Source organism: Centrocercus urophasianus, unplaced genomic scaffold, assembly GCF_019232065.1.
Source record: "Centrocercus urophasianus isolate 14NV4802_14NV808 unplaced genomic scaffold, USGS_Curo_1.0 seq_14, whole genome shotgun sequence".
Classification (NCBI taxonomy): domain Eukaryota; kingdom Metazoa; phylum Chordata; class Aves; order Galliformes; family Phasianidae; genus Centrocercus; species Centrocercus urophasianus.
The window spans coordinates 35,326,639-35,351,537 of NW_024884586.1; the positions used below are offsets into that span (position 1 = coordinate 35,326,639).

At 38.6% G+C, this 24,899-nt stretch overlaps 1 protein-coding gene across 2 annotated transcripts in view; it reads left to right on the forward strand.

Moving 5' to 3' along the window:
• The first annotated feature begins 1,255 nt into the window (after positions 1–1,255).
• Positions 1,256–24,899, forward strand: part of FLRT2 (fibronectin leucine rich transmembrane protein 2) — a 57,689-nt gene continuing 34,045 nt past the window's right edge. Inside the window, exon 1 of one of the 2 annotated variants that reach the window (XM_042814055.1) lies at positions 1,256–1,491. The gene's annotated coding sequence lies outside the window, so the exon portion shown is untranslated. Of the gene's footprint in view, positions 1,492–4,273; positions 4,389–24,899 lie in introns of those variants that run through there. The other variant, XM_042814054.1, reaches the window with a different exon arrangement.

Below are 24,899 nucleotides of genomic sequence, written 5' to 3' on the forward strand. Positions count from 1 at the left end.
AGAGCGTGCCGAAGGCAGAAAATGGGGGAAGTTTCCCCAGCTGCGGCTCCACGCCGAGCGTTGTGCTCTGCTGCCACCTGGGCCGCGCCGCGGGACGTGCAGCCCGCAGAGCTCGCTGTGCACCTGGGCGGCATCGCCCACCGGCCTGGGAACCTCGCTAGGGTCTGAACGGGGTCAGTCCTCATGTCTTACTACAAATATGATGTGTAAATGATGTTTTGTTTTGTTTTGTTTTGTTTTGAAGGGAGGGTGTAGAGGGAAGCAAAGAAGGGTTCCAAACATCACAACTTGGAGAAAGCATGTATAAATGAATATCAGAAACTTAAAGGACTTCACAGATTTTCTTGTACTCTCCCTATGTCTCCGTGTTACAGTGCTATAGCCAACGTTGTCTTGACACCAGGCTTTGCTGAGCTGATAGCACTGACTTTGGAGAGTTTTCACACACTTTATTACAGCTCTTATTGCTGTTTTCCCCCCATTTTAAGGCTCTCCTGTGCTTCGGAGGAAACATGTTCTGGTATGCTAAATTTTGCTAGTGGTAAATATTTCCTTTGGCTATGAAGTGCATGTGTAAAAAAGGCTTTTTGTTTGTTTGTTTGTTTTTTGTTTTATCCCCTATGAAAATAAGCTCCTTTCTCACTTGCTCTGCTGTTATTGATAACCCGTAAAGGAGACAGAGCTGAAGGTCTGAGTGAAATAGTACTTTCAGATATTTACTTTTAGCCACATCAAGTTGAGGAAAACGCATTCTGTGTGAATTCCATACAATGCATGTGATGCTTTGCATACCAAACCTGGCGACAAAAGGACTCCAGGTGAGTCCCCGGGGACTGCTTTGCCGGGAGGATTTTTCCAGTCCCTAACCACAGAAGTATTCAGCTTTCCAACTGTTCCCCAGAGTTGGCTGTTCTGATTTGTTTCAATTCAAGAACAGAAAAGGACATGTAATGAAGAGTCCCCCAGCAAGTAAGCAGTGCCCGTGCGACAAGCAGGGATGCAAAGGGTTAAGACGCTGACTTGCTTGCTAGGCGAAGTTTGAGGAAGAATATGTCTTGAGGCTGAGCACGCCGCAGCACCGCGTTTGAAATCTGTCACCCTCACTTAGGAGCTCCGCATCTCCGCTTGTCACCGGTGAATAATGATCACGCGGCGATAAGATCGCGCGGTGGCGGTGCGCCGGAGCCGCCGGGGAAGAAGCAGAGGGAAATTACGGGCGTTTAACGTTGCGGAGGGGTTTCCTCGGTCGTCGGTGGTTTCAGAGCCATAAGACCGGCTGGACAGAGGCTTGGGAAGTATATTTCCTTCCTCCTTTCCTTGAAAGAAACCTTGGGCGATGGTGTTCATCGGCAGCTATGGAAAGCAGAGACCTTGGTGGTGATCCTTAAAACAGTACGATGCCGGACACCAGCTGTTCTGCCACTTTCCCCCCTTGCAACCGGCCGGACCCGGTGGGCTTTGGGTGATTACCGGAGACATCCGCATGAGCAGGTAATGGCTAAAGTCTCTTCTGGATTGACATGATCTTGATATGACCAAAGTGTGTCCTGAATATCTTTCTTTGATGAGAAGCGTGGGCTGGAGGTGGAACCCCACCCAACCCTGTGAACCCCGGGGCAGGACAGCAGCCCGCAGCCTTGCTGGAGTTTTCGTGCTTCCACTTTGCTCCGTGGTGGGGCGGGAGGGTATCACGGGGCAGAAATGGCCCTGATCGACAGAGGCGCTCTCTGCCAGATCTCTGCCTGAGGTAGCGACAGGTAGGTAATACTGGGGATGGGTGAAGAGAGGATGAGGAAACGTTCAGGAGAAAATGCACCGGTTTTCCATCAGCTTCAGGAAAGAGCCATAAATCATGCGCATATAAGTACTATAAAAGTATGCAGAGCTTTTAAAAAAATCCAACAAAAGAAGACAGGTCTTGAAAAGTCAAAGAGAACACAGGACAACCTTTTTTAAAAAAGGCTGTTCGTTCGCCTTTGGACCCTGCGGGGCTTCTGCTCCTTTCATCTGTCGGGACCAGCTGGAAGCTGCAGGCAGAGATTCGACTTCAGAGCTGCTCCGTCTCTTTGCCGGGGACGGCGGCTGGTCCCGCGGCTCTGAGCCGCGCCGGCCCAGCCCTGTGCGGGTGGCCGAGCCCAGCGGAGGGGCTCGGAGCGTGGGGGTTCCATTACGGGGGCGTGGAACCCCGAGACAGCAATTTCTCTCTGCGAAGCTAGGCGAAGAGGAGATGTCCCCCCCTCAGCTTTTTTTTTTCCCCTCGCCTAGCCCCATATGGAATGTCAGGCTACCTACGCTCCCCCTTTCACACTTCCTTCCCGCGTCCGCGTAGGTGAGGGTACGAGTCCCTCTCCGAGCAGGCAGCAAGGCTCTGCTTGGGGGCTGTAATACTCGAGGCTCCCCCACTGCAGGACCCGGGGGCGAAGCCGCGCGCTGCTCACCGGGTCAGGCTGACCTGCGACCCGCCTGCTCGGAACGCCTCTTAAGCTGGGAGTGAGTCAGCCCCCCCCTAGAGAAGGGCGAGGGAGGTGCGGAGACAATGGCGAGTGAATCAGCTCCTGAAAGTACGGCTGAGCTGAAATCGCGAGGCAGCGCGCAGCTGGGGGTGAGGGGGAAGCACACCCCAAGGCATTTCATTCGCCTTTTCTGTTTCCTGGACACATGGCATTGATCAGCTCTCCTCCATACCTTCCCAGCCTCTCTCTCTTTAAGTAACTCGCAGCCAAAGCCATACTATGCATTTTCTTTGCTAATGGAGGAATTTGAGACAAATCCTCACTTCACACCCCACGTCCTACCTTGTCGGCTGCATCCCATTGCCCGGGTGCTTCTCAGTGTTAAACGCTCTCCTACCTAGGCTTGTCAGGACAAGGTAAGAACCTACTAGGGAACTGGGTTACCCCGAAACAAGCCCAGATAACTTGATATACACACACGAAGTGCTGCAGAAGGGATTAGTACGGGGGCGTTGGTAGCGCTTTCGGCAAAAGGTGGTTTCCCCAGCGGTTTTAAAGCTTTCCTGGCTGAGCATAAAAACCAGACGGAGTACTGAAGGAGCTCTGTCTCTTCCCTGAGGGCTAGACTTTCTTTCATTCTGTGCTATATTTATCCCGTGCTGCTGTTGCCCACCTAAAAGTTCGCAAGGGGGAGGGAGATGAATAGAAAGGGAAGGGGCGAGAGGCGGACTCAGAGCCGGCAAAACACGAAATATCGCCATGTTGGCGGAGAGCTCGGCTCTGATTATAGCTATCGAGGGCATCACCCAGCTAGGTCTGCAGCTCGCGGACCAGCTTGCTCCCCGCCTTCCCTTCCAATACCCCCTCAAGGACCCCCGAGCAGCGCTGCTGAGGCCGCCAGCCACGGAGCGCGGCGATCCCTACACCCTCCTTCCGCTCCGCCTCGGCTCCCGGCGAGGCGGGGCGCGCGGTGGGGGCCGCGCACTCTTGGAGTACCGCCCGCCCGCTGCTGCCCCTCGCTGCGAGCCGGGGGCGGGGAGGAGTGAGATGGGAGGGAGGTTGCTGCTGAGCTGCCATCAGCAAGCAATGGGTTAAGAGCGGGAGCCAAAAAAAAAAAAAAAAAAAAAAAGGAAAAGAGAAAACGTAGCCTGACTTTGCCTCTTGGAAAGCTTTAGGTTGCAGCCTGCCTTCCAAGCATTCTTTAAACTAGAAATGTGGGAGGGACTCCAGGGGAGAGAGAGGAGAGAGAGATGGCTATCAACTGAATTCATTACTGTAAACATCTCCCTGGGGTGTCAGGCAGGGAGGAAAAAAAGGCACGACTCATATTAGCAGGGAATAGTCAGATCTGAGGCATCATTACTGCTAAGATCAGCCTGTAACGCCGGCTGAAGGCAGGCGCGGCACTCGGAAGGAGCTAGCCGCACGCATTCATACATACACTCACATCTATTTGTTCGATGCCTCCGACGACGACCAAGGGTCCTGGGTCTCCGTGCCAGCTCCTCATGTGATCCTCTCATCATTTCTAGAGGACAGAGAGGGGGGGGGGGGAAAAGAAAAGAAAGAAAGAAACGTCCTTGCGGCCCCTTCTCATTTCTTTTTACCGGAGAAGGAGGAGCAGCGAGGGAGAGGAGCAAATCGAGGAGAGAAAGTGCGTTGGGGATGCCAGAGCCGTGGGCTGCGCGCCGTAGGAGGAGGTGGCGGAGAAGGGGGGAGGACGATGCCGCTGCCTCCTAAGGGAGGAGGGAGGCGCGGGGGCCGCTCCGGAGAGGAGCGGCGGCGGGCAGCGGGCCCCAGGGGCTGGCCAGGAGCGGCAGGCGGCGGCCAGAAGCGAGGAGCGGCGGCGGCAGCGGAAAAGTTTTGGTGTAGGGGGCCAGAGGCGCAGAGGGGGATTATGATCGGTGCCGGCGAGCGATTCCCAGACGCTGTCAGGTACAGTTGGGATTTCATTTCTCTCTCTTTTCTTTCCTGCTAATTCTAGCCCAGGCGATTTAAAATCCTGGTGCCCTTTGAGAAGGCAAAGTTGAGGGGCCAGGATCGCGTGCGCCTCATTAGAGCCCCGTGCCTGCAAGTGTGCAGCAGCAGGCACACGCACATTTTATGAATGGCCGGCGGCAAGTGTGAGGAGGGTCGGCGGGCGGTTGAACGGCAACGCTCGGGTCGGGAGCTCTCAGCCGCCCCGAGTAACCAGGTCCTTGGGCTTGTTTCGGTGTCGAAAGCAGCCCGCAACCCCCAGCCCCCGCCAGGCGCCGCGCAGAGCAGCTCTCCTGCTACAGGAAGCCACCGAGCGCGCGGACGAGCGCGACCATAGCCGCGTTCAGGGAAGTGGTTTGGAGAAACGGGAACTTAAAAAGATGAGGCTCGATCGGTGGAGGCAGTCGTCTGAACTCCACGCTGGCCAGTGTTCCGAGGTGTAAAGGACGGGAAGAGCAAGGAGCTGCGGCCTCCGGGAGGTTTCGTCACGTTCCCATCAGCAGCCCCCGGAGCGGGCTCTGGTTAGTGAGTGAGTAGGGCGAAGTGAAGTGAATGGGATCAAGGTTTCTGAGTACGAGGGAGCTCCTCATAGAGCTCTTAAGTTAGAGGTGATCTCTGGCAAAATAATTACAAATATTGGAAAGGGAGTGGGCAGGGGGAGGGGAATAATGAGCAGAGAAACAGATCGCGAAAAGAAATCAAACAGCTGGAAAGATCTCTCTAGAGCAAGAGATATAATCCCGTGAAAGATAAAGAAATCAGTAGCAAAGCAGGAAAGTAAGACTGTCCACCTTCTTTTGTAGTGGGAATCAGTCAGCAGGAGCTTTTAATTAATTTTAATGGAGGAAATCTGTTTTAAGGCTTACAGTAAGCTAATAAAACCAAGGCACAAATCCGTGTAAATTCCTGTACGTTGTGTGGAAAATACTGATTAGATTTCTTCAGATGCTTTTTTTTTTTTTTTTTTTTTTTTTTCCCAATGCAGAGCTCAGCTAAAGAGAAAGGGAGAGGTTCCTTGCATGAGAAGATACTAAAGCAAGGCAAACCTCTTTCAACCACACACACAGGCACACAGAAAGAGGGTGTATGTTAAAAATATGTTTACTTAGTGCAGTGCTTGTAGGGAGATTAAACCATTTTAAAGTTTGAGATTGATCACTACTTCGGTTACAACAAATGCCAACTTCTGTGGGGCATTCATTTTTTTCTTTGTCTGACATCGCACCTTTATGCAACTGCATTTTCAGAGACAACTTGTGGGTTGGTTTTAGAAATGTATGTTTTTGGGAGGGGGAAAATGTCTGTCCTGGCATTTTTTTCAAAACTTTTAAAAGGTATCATATCTTTAATCCTACCCACCATTCTTTCCTTCTTTAACTCTTTAAGATACACAATGCTATCAATGAGATTTAATCAAAATGATACAAGAGATGTTAGTGTTGATCTTGTTTCTGAAAATGTGGGAGAGATTTCAAACATCATTATCATTGATAGAAGATTTTCTATTTAAACTGCTGTTCTCTATCCTGATAAGGTAGTTAAAGCAGTTAAAAGTGATAGTGAAGAACTGGAATAGTGTAGGTAAAAAGTCAGAGCACTGTGCGAATACAGTGTCTATACAACTACCTGCAGCTAACAGTCGGCAGTGGTTTTTTTCCAAAGTTCCAGTCTGTAGTAAGAAGTCATGCTGGAATGCATCCAACATTCTTGAAAGATTCACTCCTTACACACATGTGCACCCTATACTTTGTATAAGGTGATGTTATCTGTATTTGGCTTTGAGAGTCTGGATCTAATTTAAGCCACTGCTACAAGTCACATTTATATCCTGGCCTGCTGGGTAGTTTGATTTAGGATGTAGACATATCTCCTTTCTGGAACCCTACACCCTCCCAGTTGGAATCTGCATTACATAGGCTATGTTTTTTTTTTTTTTTTTTTTTCTAAGAATAAATAATGTGCTTACCTTTAAATGCTTAAAATAGCAGTACCCAAAACATGGCATGTCATTAGTGTTGACTTCCCTACCCTTCTTGCAGAAAGGATGGAGAGACAGTTTTACCAAACCAAGAAAACAAAAAGAATTTCAAACAAACATCACTATCAGGCTTTTCCTGTACTGTACTTTCTATTTAAAGAACTACAAAGAAAGCACACTTAGGATAATATTGTTTCCAGGAAGGTGAGAACCTTATTTCTTAAAAATTTTTACTACCCCTTTAATCTCAAAATGAATTCATTTTTCACAAGATTACTTTCAGGCTGTTACCAGACTGATTCAAATCCAGTCCATTAGTGACCTCTATCTGTGAGAAGTGTGTAGTCAGAGGTGTTTTCTTCCTTTTTTTTCCTCTGTTGTGGCTTGGAAACACAGGTTTTCTATCACTTTGGTCTTTTATTCCTGTATCTAGCTTGTCAGGTTGTCAGTACTATATTTGTCACTGACTGAGTTTTGCTAGTAATTTAAACAGGAAAATAAGAAAACTAAACTGTAGTTCCAAATGTGTTTCAAGAACTTGAAAAAAAAAAAAAAAACAAAAAAAAACCAAAACCAACCGAATTTCGGAAAGCTATTTCAGTGATAATGAACATTTGCAAAAAATCTGAAAAATAAAAAGGGTATTAAAAATCAGTAATAAAGAAAGTGCATTTATGTTGGTCTTATGGTTTAATACTTACTTTAAAGCTGGCTGACTGTATGTGAAATTTTATTGCCCTTGAGTGCTTACATAATATCTGAAACTTGAGACAAACACTCCGACCAGATATATTATAAGTAGACTTTATAGTAGCAGAGTGTTTAAAAAATGAAAAAATAAAATATCCAGCTGTGTCTATATTAGGAATACATGTCAGAGATCAAGGAAAAGGGGGTCTTTATAAACAGATGGTCTCTTTTAGTGGATTATTAAATCCAGCTTCCCAATACTAATTTGTCTCTTGTTTATATCCACATCTATATTCCATGTTTTAGTTAGTGATTATAAATGGCAGTTGAGGACTTGACCAGCAATATCTTTGGGTAGGTGAATACCATTGTTTGACATTTCCCAGACTGTGGTTGATTGCCTCAGCACTTGGTAATATGATGGTTTTAGGTGCTTCCTTCCCTCCCCCTTGGGCTTTCATTTCAGAAGTTTCTCTGTCAATGCTTTTTATTTATTTCTTCAAGAAACCAAAAGAACTGGAACTTACCCTAAAGGTATAAAAATTATGTTTTATTTTCTTTTGGTGAAACAAGTATTTATTAAAAAAAAAAAAAAGAAAAACATGATATATAACTATTATTGTGAAGTAGGCTAATTTAACATACACTAAAGATACAAGCTTTAGTCCCCCTAAAGCTATACATAACCTATTCCTTTCAAGTAACTGACTTCTTTTAAAGAAAAAAACAACCACAAAAAAGTCATCATTAAAATATTTTTCTCGACAGGGATGTTTTATTCATGTAGGCCCAATCTTTAATCCATACGTAATACCCAGAAAGGAATCATTTTAAACAAAAACTATTATCTGCTTAACAAATTGTACTCTAGAAACGTCAAAATATATCTCTCAGTAATAGTAAAATTTAATCTAACATTTTCAGCCACTGGTGAAAACTATTGGGAACTTTTTATATATTCCTTTTAAATTGGTGATTTAGGCAGCTAAACTGTTTTTTGTTGTTGTTTTCATACTGATTTTCCCTCTTCGATTCCTTCTTCTGGTGTAGCCCTTTGAACTGAACCAAAACTAAATACTAGCAACGTTTTCAAAACAAGTCCATCATTCAACATTCCTGAAAACGATACATACAGGGCATGAAACATCTCTTCTAAAAAGAAATATTGTGCTGTTGTGTTCTACCTGGAAGCAATCTTCTGTACATTCTATTTCAAGCTATAGCTGTTTTATTTATTAATTTGTACATTTTTTGTTGTAGTTTTTTTTTTTTTAAAAAAAAAAAAACACATTTCTATTCTAGCATAACATAGAAAAACATGTAACCTGTAGAATTGTTAGTCATTCAAAGGCATACTGTCATTGAAACAGATCCTTCAGTCCTTGCAGACAAAAATTGGTAGGTTTTGGATATGCAGGATAAGCACATTGCTAGACTTGAAAGGAAAATTTACTTTGGCCTCAAGTGAGAGGGAACTTGCTTCCAACATGGAGTGGTCAGTATTTGGTAGGACCTGCTCCTTTTGAAGCAGAGTATTAAAGGTCATGGTTAACATTCTCACTTGGCTTTTAAATCAAAAGGCCATTTCCATAACTATTAATCACTACCACATATTCATAAGATAAATTAACACCGTAATTTTCTGTGACAGTTATGGGTTAAAGACTTCAGTCAAAATAATATGAAAAGGTAAAATAATTTTAAAAGGGAGTTTGGAGAATAATCTATATATTACTGTAACAGTGTGCAGTCTAGTTTTGTAAATCCTGGCCCAGATGAGGAAATGTCTTGAGCCATGGGTTGCAGAAGAGGGCTTTTAGTTCCTTTTATCATCATTTGTGACCATATGACAGCTAAACCATTTGAATAGAGGGGGAAAAATTCTCTTTGGTGAAACTTCTTTATTATAGCCATGCTGTCATGTGAAGTCCAGTTACCTCAAAAATGCAATTAAAAAAAAAATCGCATAGACATCAAATTAGTTCTTTCATTAAGACATGCTAGCTATGATTGAATTAATCTGAAACTATTCTACAATCTCTATTCTGACAAAATTATGTTAATGTCAGGGATCTTGATGAAGAATTAAAAGATTACAGCAAAAGATTTAGATTAATCTCCTTGATTTGTTAGCCATTTACTGTCATGCATAGTGACTCCAGCTCAGTCTGGGCAGACAAGATGCTAGGCTCTTCTTGTAGTAAGTACTGTAAACTGTTCGGAAATACTTCGTGACCCATTAAGAGCAGAAAAAGTCAGAGCTTTGAATGCAAAGCCTCATCAGCACCTTCTCAGAACTGAAATCAGTGTGCAGCAGTGTCACTCCCAATTCCTGCTGGCAGTCTTTGTTATCCTCTCATCAAAACCAACAGGGAAAATTAAGCTGAAGAGAAAAGCTTTTTTCGACTGTAGTTCTGGTCCAGCGCCATATAGTTGCATGATTAACTCTTACCTTGCAGAGCTGGTCTGTAGGAGTTAAACCCAGAGATATAATATGGGAGAGGGCAGCTCAGGGAGAGAAAAGATGCAGTACTGGGAGTCTTTGGTGGTGCACAACAGAGGACCAAACCTTGGTCACACTGCAGTCTTAGGGTCATCAGCCTTAGGCTTCTAAGTTCAGAGTTGCAACTATTTCTTTCTCTAGAGATATCCTGCATGCTCTTCCTACAGAGAAAGAGAACTGCGGTATTTGACCTGTTTTAAAATGTGTCTGACATTCACATTGTCATTTTAAATGACTACAAGAGAAAATAAATATTATTTTGGACCAAAAACACATTTTTCAAAAAAACAAGAGATGTTAGTAGTTTTAAAGAAGAAACACAACTTATGATTAATGTATGTATTACATATAGATAACTATGTCTATAGTCATGGAGATCACCCTCAGATCCTTAAAAACTTTCAGTTTTCATTTAAAATAATTTTGTTGGTGAATTGCAAATAAAATTAAACAAGAGAAAAAGAATGTATGTATTTTCCCATGTGTTGGAATTTTCTAAATTGGTTACAATACTGAGATATTGCTCAATATTAATTCCAAGGTGAATGGGAAGAGTCTGTAGCAAACCTATCTGTGCTTAGACTGAACTTCACAGTCTACAGACTAATTTTTAAATTAATATATTTTATTCCAGACTCAATCCTTCTCTTCACTAGCAAGTTAATGTCATAGACACTCTTCTTATGATTAGGGTTTACTCATGAGTAATAATTTGAATACCCCCAATGTGGTGTCATTTAGCTGTAATTGAAGATGATACTACCCCATCAGTGATTGTCTGGTTGTATGCTTTCATTAGTAGAGTCCTCACATTTGTTTGTGGAAACAAACTATGTAGATAGCAGTGATTTAAATGACTAGGATTACATCCATATTAGGACTCTAGCAATATGCATGTTCGTCATGGACATAACCTGCATAGTAGCGCTGCTGCAAAATCTATCCATAGTCAAGACGTTGGGTGTGCATGTCATTTAATGAATGATTATTCTAGTGAGGTAGCAAGTCTATTGCATGTGTAAAATGCTAGTTGAAACCAAGTGAGGTGTCTCTAAATGAAATCTAGATGTTTGTGTTACCTTATAATTTCACTTGTGATCTAGGAAGTTTTTCCTAGGTGATGCTTCTTGTGTCACTGAAAGATTTGCATCAAGCTAAATGTACTCCATTTAGCCGTCTTGTTTGTCTTGTTTCACAGGTTACCTTACTGACTGATCTAGGTTTACCTTATTCCAATTGTTAACAACTTAGCTTTGGTGTTAGTTGTAAGCACTCCTAGGCTAAACATTCTCTCTTAAGCTGTATTACTTGAAAATTTACTGTTTATTTTGTGACAGTTTAGATACCTGAACGTACCTAAAAAAATTTTTTGAAGCTTTATCCTCTAAACACTTGAATTGATATGTGGATTGAATGTGGATTGGGTGGCAAAAGGGACAGAAGGAATCTATTTTCATATTCTAAATCTCTAGATGTATATTGTGTCCTATTGTACTGATCCACAACTATAAGTCCTCACATTATTCATGGAACCAGAAGATCTGGCGGTGGAAAAGGCTAGCCAATAACTCACACTCATAAAATTTACATCCTTGCTTTAAATGTTTTCAAAGATTTCATCTGAGACTTTTTATCCTTTGAACTGCCCATAGAAAATTAATTTCTAACTGAAAATATGGAAAAGAAAAAATTAAAATCATTACTATTCATACTGATATAATTCCCTGTATATAAAGGAAATTTAGCAGTCTACAAACAAATTTCTTCATGCTGAAGATGAGTATACAGTTAGAGACTGTTAAAATTTAACAGAACATGAACACATCCACACAGAGTCATTCCCAACTGTATTGCTAAATCCTGTGTATCAAATTGGTATATGCCCAACAGTGATTTTTGAAACAGCTCATTTTGGCTTTATGCCACGCTGCTCAGTGAAGAGATTCTTCTTGCAGCATTTCTGCAGTAAATTGTAAAACACATCTTGCCAGTGTCTTTTTTTTTTTTATTTGAGAAATTACTTTCACTCTTTGACAAAATTAGTTTCAGAACCTTATTCTTTTGCAGCGCAACAGTTTTTACCCAGCAGCACCTCCATTGCAGTTTTGAAAATACTCAGGAAAGAAAGAAGCACAGTGGGTTCAATCTCTCTTTTTTTTTGTGTATGTTTTGGATGCCATTGACAGAGCCAAGTTGCTTATCACTGTTCTGAGACACCTGAGCCTCTGTGTTAGAGCATCTGGCAGAAGGGTTATTTTATTTGGTCTATCTACCTAGTACCCTATCAAAATCTCCTTTTTTATGCAAGTGGTATTGTGATAAATTTGCATGTACAGGCATTCACACAAGGTATATAAAAAAATATATATATATATATATAAAATAATAAAAAAAGCTTTCTAAAAGCATTTGAATAGTGAAGGATCATTTAGCAAAATAATTTCCTTCTAATGCTTAGTTAGCATCTTTGTTTTTATTATTATTTAAGTAGATGGCAGTACAGTTAGTGATACTGTAGAATATTGATATGGAAACTGTATGATCTTTCCCAGTTTGTTTGTCTTTGTCCCTTTGCTCTTCTCTTTCATAATTAATAGAGTACTGTTTCCACAACTGGTACTCTGTTTGATATAGTTTTTAAAAGAATGATGCAATTGAATTTTCACATAGTTGTGATTCTGTCTCCATTCCAGTGCTTTAGTTTTTAGTTATGTATAATTCCATTAAAATTCAGTGATTTAATATTAAATAAAAATGTTAAAAATAAAAACTCCCAGTTCAGGAGCTATGGAATTCTCATTGTTATCAAGATGTTAACAATGTTAACAATGTTCTGTCATACACTGTGTAATCTCATCAGTATCTATTTAACTTAATATTTAGTACTAAATACAGGTTTCAACTAGTTAGTCTATTATCACAGAATTCAAACATTCAGCTCTACCCTCAGATCAGCACAGTGGATCTTTATAAATCTGGAATTAATGAGATGTTAGAGTTGCTGCCAGGAGCTCTGGCAACAGAACTGTTTTTCTGCCCAGATTCCCTTTCCTGCAAAAATTTCTTATCAGCAGATCCACACATCCTACGTTGCAACTGTGGATTTACAGATAAGAGGACAAAAATGACTGAAAGCGGATGGATGGCATAAGCATAAATAGGTTATGAGTTACCAGCTCAAGGGCTTGATCTTGAACACTGGGAGGGGATATCATAAATTTCAGACCTCCCCCCCCCAAGGATAAGGAGCTGTCTAGGTGGAAGGGTTTGGCTTTAATTCCTTGCCCTTCATTTGTCCAAATTCAAAAGTGCATAAATCAGTCAGTATGGGCAGAGATGAGTCTGAAATTCATAACCACTCATCTTTGTGACACTGATGAAAACTCTCTTGGATCAAATGCATAGGTATTTTAATTATGAACCTCTGATATTCAGAACTTCCCTTAGGCCATCAATATCTCATATGCAATCATATTTTACAAGCTACTGAATGGTTGTCTGGTTATACATGTGCAGATTGAGAAGAGACATCCTACAGTCTAGTCATCTGGCTGTGGAAAGATGATTTTTAAGCACAGGGAGAATAAACTCCTTTAGATTTCAAATAGCATGAGTATTTGTTCACAAACTAACTAGTTCTTCTGAATATGTTTGGGGAACTTGGGAAGAGATTTTTTAGAGCCCTGTGTATTGTCTTGTGCTGAATGATAACCATGTTTGGTGAAAAGGATTTCATTTACCTCCTTCAGTGTTATGCTAAAAGACTATCTCTTGCGTACTAGAAGAAAGACAGACAACAATATAAAAATCAGTAGCCTTGCTATGACATTTACACTCCCTCTTACCCTCTGGGGTACTGCCATTGTCATATATTTATATTCTGGTAGCAGCACATTTCTCTCCTGTCTTTGTCTGTCTTTGTTTTTTAAATACATGTGGCAGCATAGGCTGAGTCAGAATTTTGAATTTGTTATTCAGCTGAGAAGAACTTATTTAAAGCTAGAGCTCATTCTATTGTGTCTGCTACATCAGGTATATTGAAGTCACAAAGTATCCTAAAAATGTTATGAAAACTAAAATAAACAATTATTCAGATGGGAGATTTTATTTTTATTTAAATAGATGTATTTAAGTGTAAGTATTCTGCAGATGTGGGATAAAAGCAGGAAAGGGAAAGTGACTACAAAATAAAGGTGAAAAACAGGATGACAGTGAATAATAAAAATTGTCCAGGCTGTATGAGGCACAGATATAAAAATTCAATTTTCAGTGCAACAGGAAGTTGGAATTTCTCGGTGATCACAGTTTTAATCACCTGATATCTTATTTATTGGAGAGGAGAAGTAGGACAACATACAATCGAGGAGGAGCTAGAAAAGAAAGATCTGTGATGTTCTCTCAGTTATTTCTGTTGTGGAAGAAGCACATGTGAATTATCAGGGAGAATTAGTGCTATCTCGTTGTGTTTTAGCTCTACAATAAAATCCTGGCTGCTTTGGTGAATCAGACCAGGTGAGCTTGTATTCCCTCTTAATATTGTTCCATGTCCTCATTTTTTGTGACCTCAGGTACTCTGCACATTAACTTTAAGGAAAAATATGGGATATGGAATAAAGACAGGATGGAAAAAGTAACTAGTGAGTAACTAATCTCAAATTTTCCTCTTAGGAATGGAGACAGAAAGTCCGTTTTACAGAGATAAATTTGTGGAATAGAAGTGGAATGATTATTATTTTTTTTAAATATGTAACATAGGCCCTGTAAGCTTTCATGTTCTTTAGATTTCTTTTGCCTTTAGACCTTTCATCTGAAAGAGCCTCGAGTTCCATTATGTAATAAAAGACTTAATTTGAGTAAAACTGGGGACAAATGACATTGAAGTGAGTCTTCATTATTCTTGTTTAAAAGAAACATGCTGAAGGAAATGATCATCATGCACTGCAACACACAGAGTTGTGATGTTGCTCTTGCATAATTAGTGCATTCATGCTGTCCTGTTGATTAAATCACTGGGTAGGTCAGGCATTGATCAAACTCCGTATTGTGGTCTGAGCTTCTAGCATACCTTTGCAGCTGAATGTGAGGCAGAATTCAACAATGAATTTTAAAAACAGTGAGGGGATAAAGAGTGGTGCATGCTGGGGACTGAAAGGACAGAAACTATCTGCATGTGTACATATGGAAAGGCTAGCATTTCTCTTCCTTCAGGCACTTCAAATGCCCACAGTCATCAGCAGTACTAAATCCAGGCATTTAAGGTTGAAATAGATGGGTCCTTTGTGGGGGAGGGTGTTAATATGTGTCCTTGTTTGTTAGACGTGTACAGTCTTTTAACATTTTCAGCGTTCTTCACAAGTGTTCAGGTAGGAATATTTGGGTCAATATGTAACTCTAATAACTTGCATCCTTGAAATTTTACAGAAAGTTTTGCAAAGAACCTGATTAGAATGCAGTTACAGCAACTGTAAAAGAAAAGAAAAACCTCAGTGGAGAGACAGCACTATGTGGGTTAATGTTGGCTATTCACTCAAATGAAGCTTCCTGTGAGTGATAAAATGCAAGTTCGATGGTCTCAGTCAAGTTTCTTGTGGATAGCTGCCCACATGGGAATAATAAACTGTGTGAATAAACCAGGACAGGTGTGGGACTGAACTGCATTGACAGAACTGCTCGAAGGACTGGTGTGTGTGATCCTTCACCAGTGAGTGAAACAGGTCACTATTCCAGGTCACTATTCCATTTTCACAAGCACTAAAACTCACTCAAGCTTTTTAAATTAATTGGTTTTAAGAAGTTGGATAAAACTTTTTTTTTTTTTTTTTGTTAGATTTTCAAGTCTCTTATTAGACGTTTCAAGGAAATGAAGTACAAGTGAAAATTGAAACACTGAATTATTTCTTACTTGTCATTATTTCTCTCTTGTTCTCAAGAACAATATTATGGCTATTGATGTATCTTTCCTAACAGACCAGGACAAATAACAAAAAAATGCAATTCTTTTAGAGTTTAAGAGGAGACAATATGACACAGGGTTTCTCCTACTGAATACAAAACCTTTCTGTTTCTGTTTGAAATCTAGACACAGCTTACAGTGATCTGTGTGAAATGAAAGGTTGTGGACTTGGGTAACGCACCACTATTAACTGAGACTCATTTTTCCATTCCCTGTCAGTAGTGAAAAGATTTATTATGTAAGGGGGATGAGCTATTCTTTCACTTCCATGTCCTCTTCTTCCTCTGTTCTTACAAAGCAAAGCTGAGCATAAGTCACATTGTGCATTAAGAAGCACATAGACAGAAATTAACTGTACTATTTTTCTTGGTGTAAAAAGTGATATCTTAAATGAAAGACAGAAGGAAGAGTAAATAGCAGGATTGAATCAATGGATTCTGTTGCACAGGCAGACTGAGAAAGCTGCTTGATATTAGATATATAGTACTTGTGTAAATTAGATCTGGAATGGTCCACAGTAGCTGAATATCCACAACATGAAAACTTCTCTATTAAGATACTTGCTAGAGCCAGAACTGTGGAACAAACTTCTTTCCTTAGCAGGGAGGGGAAAGATTGTGGTTTGGTATCTAGTACTGCACTTTTGGGCCCCAGTTGCCTCTGAATCAATATAGAACCCTGCTCATCAGATTTCTCACATGAAGTAAATATACATTTTTTTTTGTTCATTGATTTAACAGGTGACTGATGAGATGTTTGCGCTCAGGATGGTCTATGGTCACGTTTACAGCACTGCTGAAGTTATTTACTGCATAGTTTGAAGTTTCTAATTCATATGTGGATGTGGTTATATAATTTACTGAGGCATCTATTTGTACTTCACTTCATGTTTCTTATATATGTCTTATAGCAATTGCTACACCCTTTGCGACTGAAATATTTTCCGTGATAGTTTTCAGGCTTGCCACCATTACTTTATCTAATGAGACTTGATTTTCGTATGTGTGTGACCAGTACGGGCATGGAATATAACTCTAAAAAATTTACCAGACTAACCTTCTTCTCATTTGTGCCAAAGAACTGAAAGCATAGTGGCTTTTATCAACGCAGCTCTAGACTTCTGGCACTTGCATTAAATTTTAACTATTCAGTTTTTGTGAATTTAATAATTTCTCTTGCTACAGGAACTCTATACTGCAGGAATGGGGAGAAAAAATGACAAGTGTCATTTATCAATTTGCCACTTTTTCAGTTCTATTCAGCTTACAGTTGTGCATATTTTGATGATGGTATTGTCTAAGGAAGATAAGAATTGTGTAAGGAAATTGCTTTAATATTGCTGGACATAATTGAGGTCTGCTGCTTTGCAGGTTAACATTTAGAATGTATAGTGAGATTTTATGCTTCTGTCTCCAAACAGAAATGGGAAGCCAAGTGTATAAACCTGCTCTAGCTGGTAACTAGTGATGTGTTATAGTACATGATTTACTGGGCTTTTCCCAGTACAAATTTTAGTGGTACCTCTGAGGCAGTTAGTGTGTAAGAGTAAGTGTATCCATTCTGTTAGTCATATTTTCTTCGTAGAAACTAGTATGATGTTTTGCATCTACGTATAAAGCAATCTAAGTGACAGTGGGCTACGTTATGCTCAGTTCTGTTTAATCTTACATTCTGTTTATCAGTATAGTAGCCTAATACCAACCTACAAGGTTTTATTGAAAGATACCCTTACAAAACAATTCTGCAGTGTTTGATAGTATCAAATTACTCTATTTCATGTAAAGAGTTATTAATATTTGCAACATGAGACCTGGTCAGTCAGAATCAAGAAGCTTTGTAATTCCCTTCTGAGCATAAAATTTAGGACAATAGTTTGTACCCACACTTATTTATGAGTATGCAGATTGTATTTATAATTCCACTGACTTTGTACACATGAAAAATCTAGATAAGTGATCAGTAAAATGACATTAATTATGCTGCATATTCCACATGCAAATAGCAGTGCTGCAAAAGCGACTCCCAATGGATCTTGCAAATATGTAGTATATAGTCTGTCTCACCTTTCTCTCTTTTCTATGATCTTAACATCCAACACTTAAAAGCCTACATAAATTGAAGACTAAGTCCTCCCACCAAGATTAAAGGGCTGTACTTTCATGGACCTTCAGTTTTACATATTTTAATATCTCTTATCTGAGAGAGCAACGTGCTCCCAGGTAATTATACAAGTTGAATTTATCAGTGCAATATGTTGCTCAGTTTTCAGGCAATTTTCAGTAGAATGACACTCTTTTGTATATATGCATGTTGTATAGTTGCTAAAAATCACATGAAGATTCTTATTTCTTCCCCTTATGCAAAGCTGGAAATAAAATTAAACAACCTGAATATCTTCATATCTCATTTATATTGCTGAACTGAAATGAAGGAGGATCCATCTGACATTTTTGCATTATTTGAGTCTTCTCATGAAGCAGTATGTCCAAAAAGGGAAATGGAATTGTAAGACTTGAAAAATCAAAAAGAAGTGCATGAATGGTCACACTTCCACTTTCAGTATAAATCAGGATTTATTCATATGAAGTCTGTATTTTTTTTTTTTTACATGACCTGAAATGAAGAGACGTATTTGTTGTTCCAAATCTTCATACATGGGATAAGAAAATATGAGTGTCCTTGCAGAAGACCAATTGACTGTCTCACAGTAAAACATATTTAAGATTGTAAGTAATCAGAAATGGCAGTGCATTTACAGAACTACATGCAGAAAAGTTTGAAGTGAATTAGGGGCTGCTGATGGCCTATGAAACAATGTATAAATATCAGTGAATTGCTAAATCAAATGGATTACTACAATGAGGCTGTTCGCATACTGCTCCACACTCATGGTCGAGTTCAGAAAGCAAATGCAAGAAGATCCACATTTTTGACAGCAGAATCAAAATGAAAACATTTAGTCCAAAACAAATGGTCTGTTAGATTTTCATAAATAATGATAATTAATGGGGAAATGAAAAAGAATGTTCCACTTTTTAATATAAATTGTGAAAATTAACTAGTAAGCAAGAATTATCATGCTGTTTTGATTTATTTATTTATTTTGGTGGTAACATGTCATTCTGTAGAAAAACTTACGCTTCATATGTCTGAGTGAGGGAGCCCAAGAGAATAATAAAATACCTACTTCCAGTCCAAGTGCAAGAATTAAAACTGTTATAAGGTAATCCTTAATTAAGCTGCAGCTTCCAATATTCGATTTTTCCAAATACAACCCAAATTTAAAGTATGTAGTGCTAGGATGTTTGAGTCTGTTTAAAGTACAGCACAACTCTGAAGAATACTGTAATGAAGTTACTGTTACTGTCAGTATTACGTGTTACTTTTTACATTTATTTACATCTATTGCTTGTTACAGAGAGTTATAGGCAGGTTAATGCGAAATGGTTTTTTGCTCTCCATTTTACCTGTAAATCAGGACTGTTTTCTCCTAAGTACTAGTCTAGTATGCTGTAAGTAATATAATAGTCTGTATTGCTTTTGAACTATTGTATGCATATGTATGCATATGAACTATTTTTCCTAAGCAGAATTTAATTCACATAGCTTTTGTTTAGCAATATGTGAGACTTTTTTTCCCCAAAGCTTAAGAATTTTACAACTATACTCATGTAACGTACTCATTCCATGCAAAAGCAATTTTCTTCTACCTGTCCCTCTGATTCCAGTTGTGACTGGAGTGTTACTCCTATGAAATGCAAGCCGCCATTTTATGCTGTGTATTACACTGTCTCCTTCCATTTACAGCTTGAAAAAAGAAAAAAAAAAAAAAAAAGAAAAGACCATTTCCACAGCTGAGACCAAATTCTATGAAATTTTGAATGCTTTAAATTCCAGTCAGTAGGTTTTGAACATAATAAGTGATTTTCAGGGTCTCCACATGTATTAAAACTGAGATAGTTTGCAGCTATTTTAATTTTAGGAAACAAGAAGTATCAGCCACTACATTGGCAGTGTTTTTTGTGAGATTTCACAAAATAATTTCAAATTTAATATGATTTAAAATATAAATCTGAGACAATTTGAAATAAAAAACCTTTCTAAAAATCAAAATTTTTGTTTAATTGTAGCAGTATTACCTGTATGATCTGGAAAAACAGCAGCAACAAGTCATAGAAGTCAAAAGAATGAGAAGCAGCTTCCCTGGTATTCAGTAAGAATCTCTCTTGGTAAATGTTGATATGAATTATTAAATGAAATAGTGGCAAAATAGAGTCATTCAAAAACAGTTTCCTTCTAAAGACATGGGAAGAATTGTTGTTTTGTTTTGTTTTCCAAAGGATTGCTTTTGGTGTGTCTTTCTTTGCTTGAACTACACAACATAATCCCTGTACTAAAAATTCCCTAATTCATTTTGCAAGTAAATAATGCTAATTGTTGTAGTTTCACAACCTCACTTAAGCAGTTTTCCTTCTATATTTTAATTTCCAAATTTGTTCCTGGAGAGAAACTGCTGTGATGTAATAGCAAGCGTGATTCTAGTGGGCTGAAAGTGTGATGTTCACTTACCAATTAGATATTTAGTGTGTCTGTCAATGCTAGAATATATGCTTTGTAATCCGAACGCGCAGGTCTACTCCTCAATTGATCTGTACTGTAGTGACACAATTTTCTTGAATTTAATTGTCTAGATGTAAGGTTAGTTTGGGATTTGAATAAAAGAATTAATAGTTAACTAGTTTATCTGATTTCCATATTAGCTCTCCAGAGTAGTAAACTTTAAAGAGAATGTCAGATATTACTGATGCAGGCATTCTACTTGGATTTAACAGTCATGAATTTTATCTTTAGCATTTTTTCCAGGTTAGGTTGAAAATTTTGGGAAAAAAATACAAAAATATTTTGATTTGGTGAAACAGCATATCAAAAGTGATGCAGAATTGCTTGCTTCCCTAAGTAGCATTTTTGATTGGAGTCAAAGCCAAAAATTTACTACCAGCCATTATTACATGCAGCAGAAAGCATGGGTGATAATATTAAAAATATATATATATGTATATATATAAATGTATTTATATATAAATAATATATATATATATTAGCCCACAAAAAGAGATATGTGTGAGTCTCTATTGAATATATCTGACTAAAGTTGCTGAAGACAAAGACCTGGGTGATGTCTCTGCCTTCAGCAAAATCAATAAAAGTTATTTCCATCAACATCTAAGGAGCAGAATTACTTTTTCTGAGTATCCTTTCAATATTCCTTATGTATAATTTGGTCTTCATTCATACTAACTTTTAATATAATTATGAGCTCTGTTTCCTCTCTCGTGCAAACAAGCATCCGTCCAAAGACCACATATGAATACTTAACTTGCAACATGAGAGCTAGTTTTAACTATGAAGACCTACAAGACACCTGCTCTTTTTTTCTGCTCACTACACTGGTGGAAGATGTGCACTGAGAGGTGTAAAGCCAAACAAAAAGCTCTATTCAGGTACCTGGAATAAACTAACATCTACCATTTCTATGTGTAGTTTAGACTAAGTGCTGCATGTTAGTTTGTGTCAGGTGAAAAACAAAGAAAAACAAAACAAGTAAAACCCAAACATAAAAAACACCTTGAAGTTTAATTTAAAGAAAATTTGCAAAACCATGTACCCCATCTCATATTTTGTGTGTATCAGTCCTGAACTCTTCACAGGCTAATGAATTTCTTAAGTCATTCAGCTCAGACTATCATGTGAAAGTCTGTTAGACACGCTAAATATTCTTTAAAATATATGCCTCACTAGCTGGAAAGTCATGTTTATTCTTTTGGCTATTGTTTCAAATAAGCAAAATATCAGGACAAGGTTTCTAAGAGCAAAATATATTATGTGGTCTCTACAAAATTATGGAAGCCTCATTTCTAGGCACAAATAAAATTAACTTTGACAAAGTGCTGATGCATTATTGTTGAAAATATGCCTACAGTCTTGGGGCTGGTACTGATGACATAAGGAAAGTTTCCTGTTACTTAAAATAAGTTAATTAACTGGATTTGATCACTTAGCATAACAAAAGGAACAATCAGGATTCTTACTGTAGGATTCATATCTCCACGTTAGCAAAAAATGTGGAGATTGCAATATCATTGTCTTCAATTGGAGCTGTGAGTGAGTAATTAGGAAGACAGTGGGAACACATGACACTGAAATTGTAGCAGGAGTCTATTGACCACCAGTAGAGTTTTTGGCCTGGCATCTGTTCATAAAATCTCTTAAGTGTATATTCTTGATCCATAGGCCCAATTATCTAAACTCTTACAAATATCCAAATTTTCATTTGCTTCAGGAAACTACATTCATACAAAAGAAATGCATAGATTGTGGCCAACGGTTTAAATCAGGTACTGTAGAAGTCTTTGGGAGATGATGTTACTGAATGCTGAGCGCATCCATCTCTCCTTCCTTTCTTTGTTCCTCTTGTTCCCACTGTGCACCTCCTCAAGTTCCTCTTCCTGCCTCAAAGACTTAAATGCAATAAATCATTTTAAAATAAAGCTTACTGCTGTAGTCCATGTTGCATACAAGATAGGGAAGTACATTTTATACTTGCTTGGTTTAGGTAACATTAATAACATCAATATTTATATTGCCATAAGCTTAGCTTGCACTAGAGTGTTATTTATGTAGCGTTATGTTTCCTCCAGGTACTCCGTCTGTCAAATTCCTTTCTGGCTTTTTAAAGGTAAACACACAGCAGTACAAACTCTTAGTATGGAGTTTCCGTTCTTTTTAATTTTATATCTATAAAAGTAATGACCTTTATGAAGCCATCTACATCTACGCAGTGCCTTCAAACTGAGATTCTTTGAGATTATTAATAGCCAATAACATTATCGCAGTAATTGCATCTATCCAGATTTCATGTCACTGATGAAACAGCACTAGAAAATATGCCTATCTGCTTTGGTCTAAAGTATAAGTATTAAATCAAAGCGTCTATTTCAAATAGTTCCCAAGCATTTTGAGCAAGATTCTGGAGACTTGCTGTCATCAGAAAATTACTGTTTATCAAGAAAATATTGAAGGTGTCCCAGAAAGGCTTCCACTGATTTTTAGGTGTTGTTGCAAAAACATTAAAAGAGATTTGGTGCTTGTGAGTTTATGGCAAGTTTTGTGTTTTGTTGTTGTTTTGTTTTGTTTTTTAGTAAAGTAAGAACAAACAAGAGTAGGAAGTTATTTTAAACAAATGTCCAAATGGCTTAATTGGTTTGAGAAAGAAGACTTAAATCTGCCAGATAATTTGATTTTCTCTAGACCGAGTAACTATGCAGTAACTTTTTCACTGACTTTGTTTCCCAATATACAAGAATTTGGGACAATGAATGTTATCCTTGCTTATTAGTATAAGCCACTTACAAATAAGCAAATTTTGTTAAAGCATTTCTAGATTGGGTATGTAAGTAGCATATATTACATCATGCTCGTTGCTGAAAATAGCCTAAAATTAGATCTAAATTTTTATACATATTTTATTTAGAGTTTACTTGATTCAGTTTTGATATTACAGTCTTATTTTCATTCCCTGTATCTTTAATACTATGCTGGAGTATTTTGAAGGGAATTGTAGTGTCACTGAACTTTAAATCATGCTACTTACCTAAACTTATATTACTGAAATACTGAATGATGATCACAGCTGTGAAATCATGGGAAATCAAGTACGTTTGTGGGCTAAAACTATTACTAGCATCACTAACAAAGCAGCCTTTAAAATGTTAATAACTGAAGAGCCATTTAGCAAAACTGTTTTTTAGTGATTAGAGAAGGAAGAAGTGTATTATAGAAACTGCAATGGAATTCTGTCTGTGCAGAAAGCAGTGGGAACAACTTTGTACTGACTTCAAATAATTCCATCCACTCCTATGTCTTAATCCATCTGGCTCTGCCAATGACTCATTAAGCCTGCTTGTTCAAGTCATTTGACTTTAGATCCTCTTTGTTTAAGAGTACTGACCAATCCCAGAAGGTTTCTTCAAAACATAATATGAAAATACAAAGTTAGAGAAAACGAAATTAGTATTTGAAATTCTCTTTTCATTATATCACAATAAAAGCTTACACAGAGAATACCATAAAAATAGACAAATATTAAATAAAGTGATTACATTCTCTACAGCTAAGTGGTATCCTACTAAACTCAGTGCTACATCCAGAAAGACAAATATTTATAATCAGGGCTAATAATTAGATATTTGTATGGGTAATGAGACATTCCTAGTTATAAGACATAAAATATTTTATGGATATGAGGATATGTGGCCCTGTGAGTGAGTGAATGACTGTTAATTACTCAGGAGCTGCATAGAAACTAATAAACTTCTGTATAAATATATGAACAATTAGAGTTTGGGATCTCTCTAGTGTTTCAGTCCCTATGATATTCTGAAGTGAATTGCTTTTGACTGGTCTGGCTTGCTCTCTTTCTCCCTCCCTTTGTCTATGACATCTGTTGTCAATATGAAACAATTTTTTAGTCAGAATCTTGCAGTATATGCACACACATACATACATATGTGCACTTGCACATAAACATTACGCATGCTACATACTTTTCTTACTAGAATTTTCATGAGTCAGTGGCAGAAAACTTGTTTGAGCTGGCCATGGCAAGTAGAAAAAGAGAGGGAAAGGAAAGGAGAGGAAGAGAGAGAATGAGTGAAACAAAACATCTTAGAACGTATGAAGTTTTTTTAGTATTAATGAAACCTTGCTGGCTAATAGAAGGAACAGTGTAGAAAGTATTAAGAAAATAAAGCTGTTTGAACTGGAGCAGGTACAAAAACGGACTTGATTGGTAATTAGGGGAATGAAGAACATATTATACATGAGGGTACTGAAAGAGCTGGACTTAGACAAGCAAAATAATAGCTGAGAATATGTGTGATTGCTTTCTATAAATAAATGAGGGGGAGGGAGGAGGATGAGCTATTTTTGCTAAAGGACAAGGTTACACAAGAACAAATGAATATAAACTAGCTATGAATGCATTTATTCTGCAAATTCATAAAAAGGGTTTTAAGATGGAGCTCAAATGAAATGAATGGGATTATATGACATGATTACTTACGATAGCAGGGAATTGGATTCACTGACCCAGGATGTCTCCTCTAGTTCTACAGCAAGTGCTCATACAAATTGCAGTTTTGTGCTTGGATGAGTAGACTACCTGTTTCTGTTATTAGTTGTTTCCTCTACTGAGGTTTTGTTCAACATCATCTAAAGTCTCTTCAATTTTTATTTCCTACAGTTTCCAACAGTGAGACAGTTTCTAGGATGTTTGTCTTTGGTTGT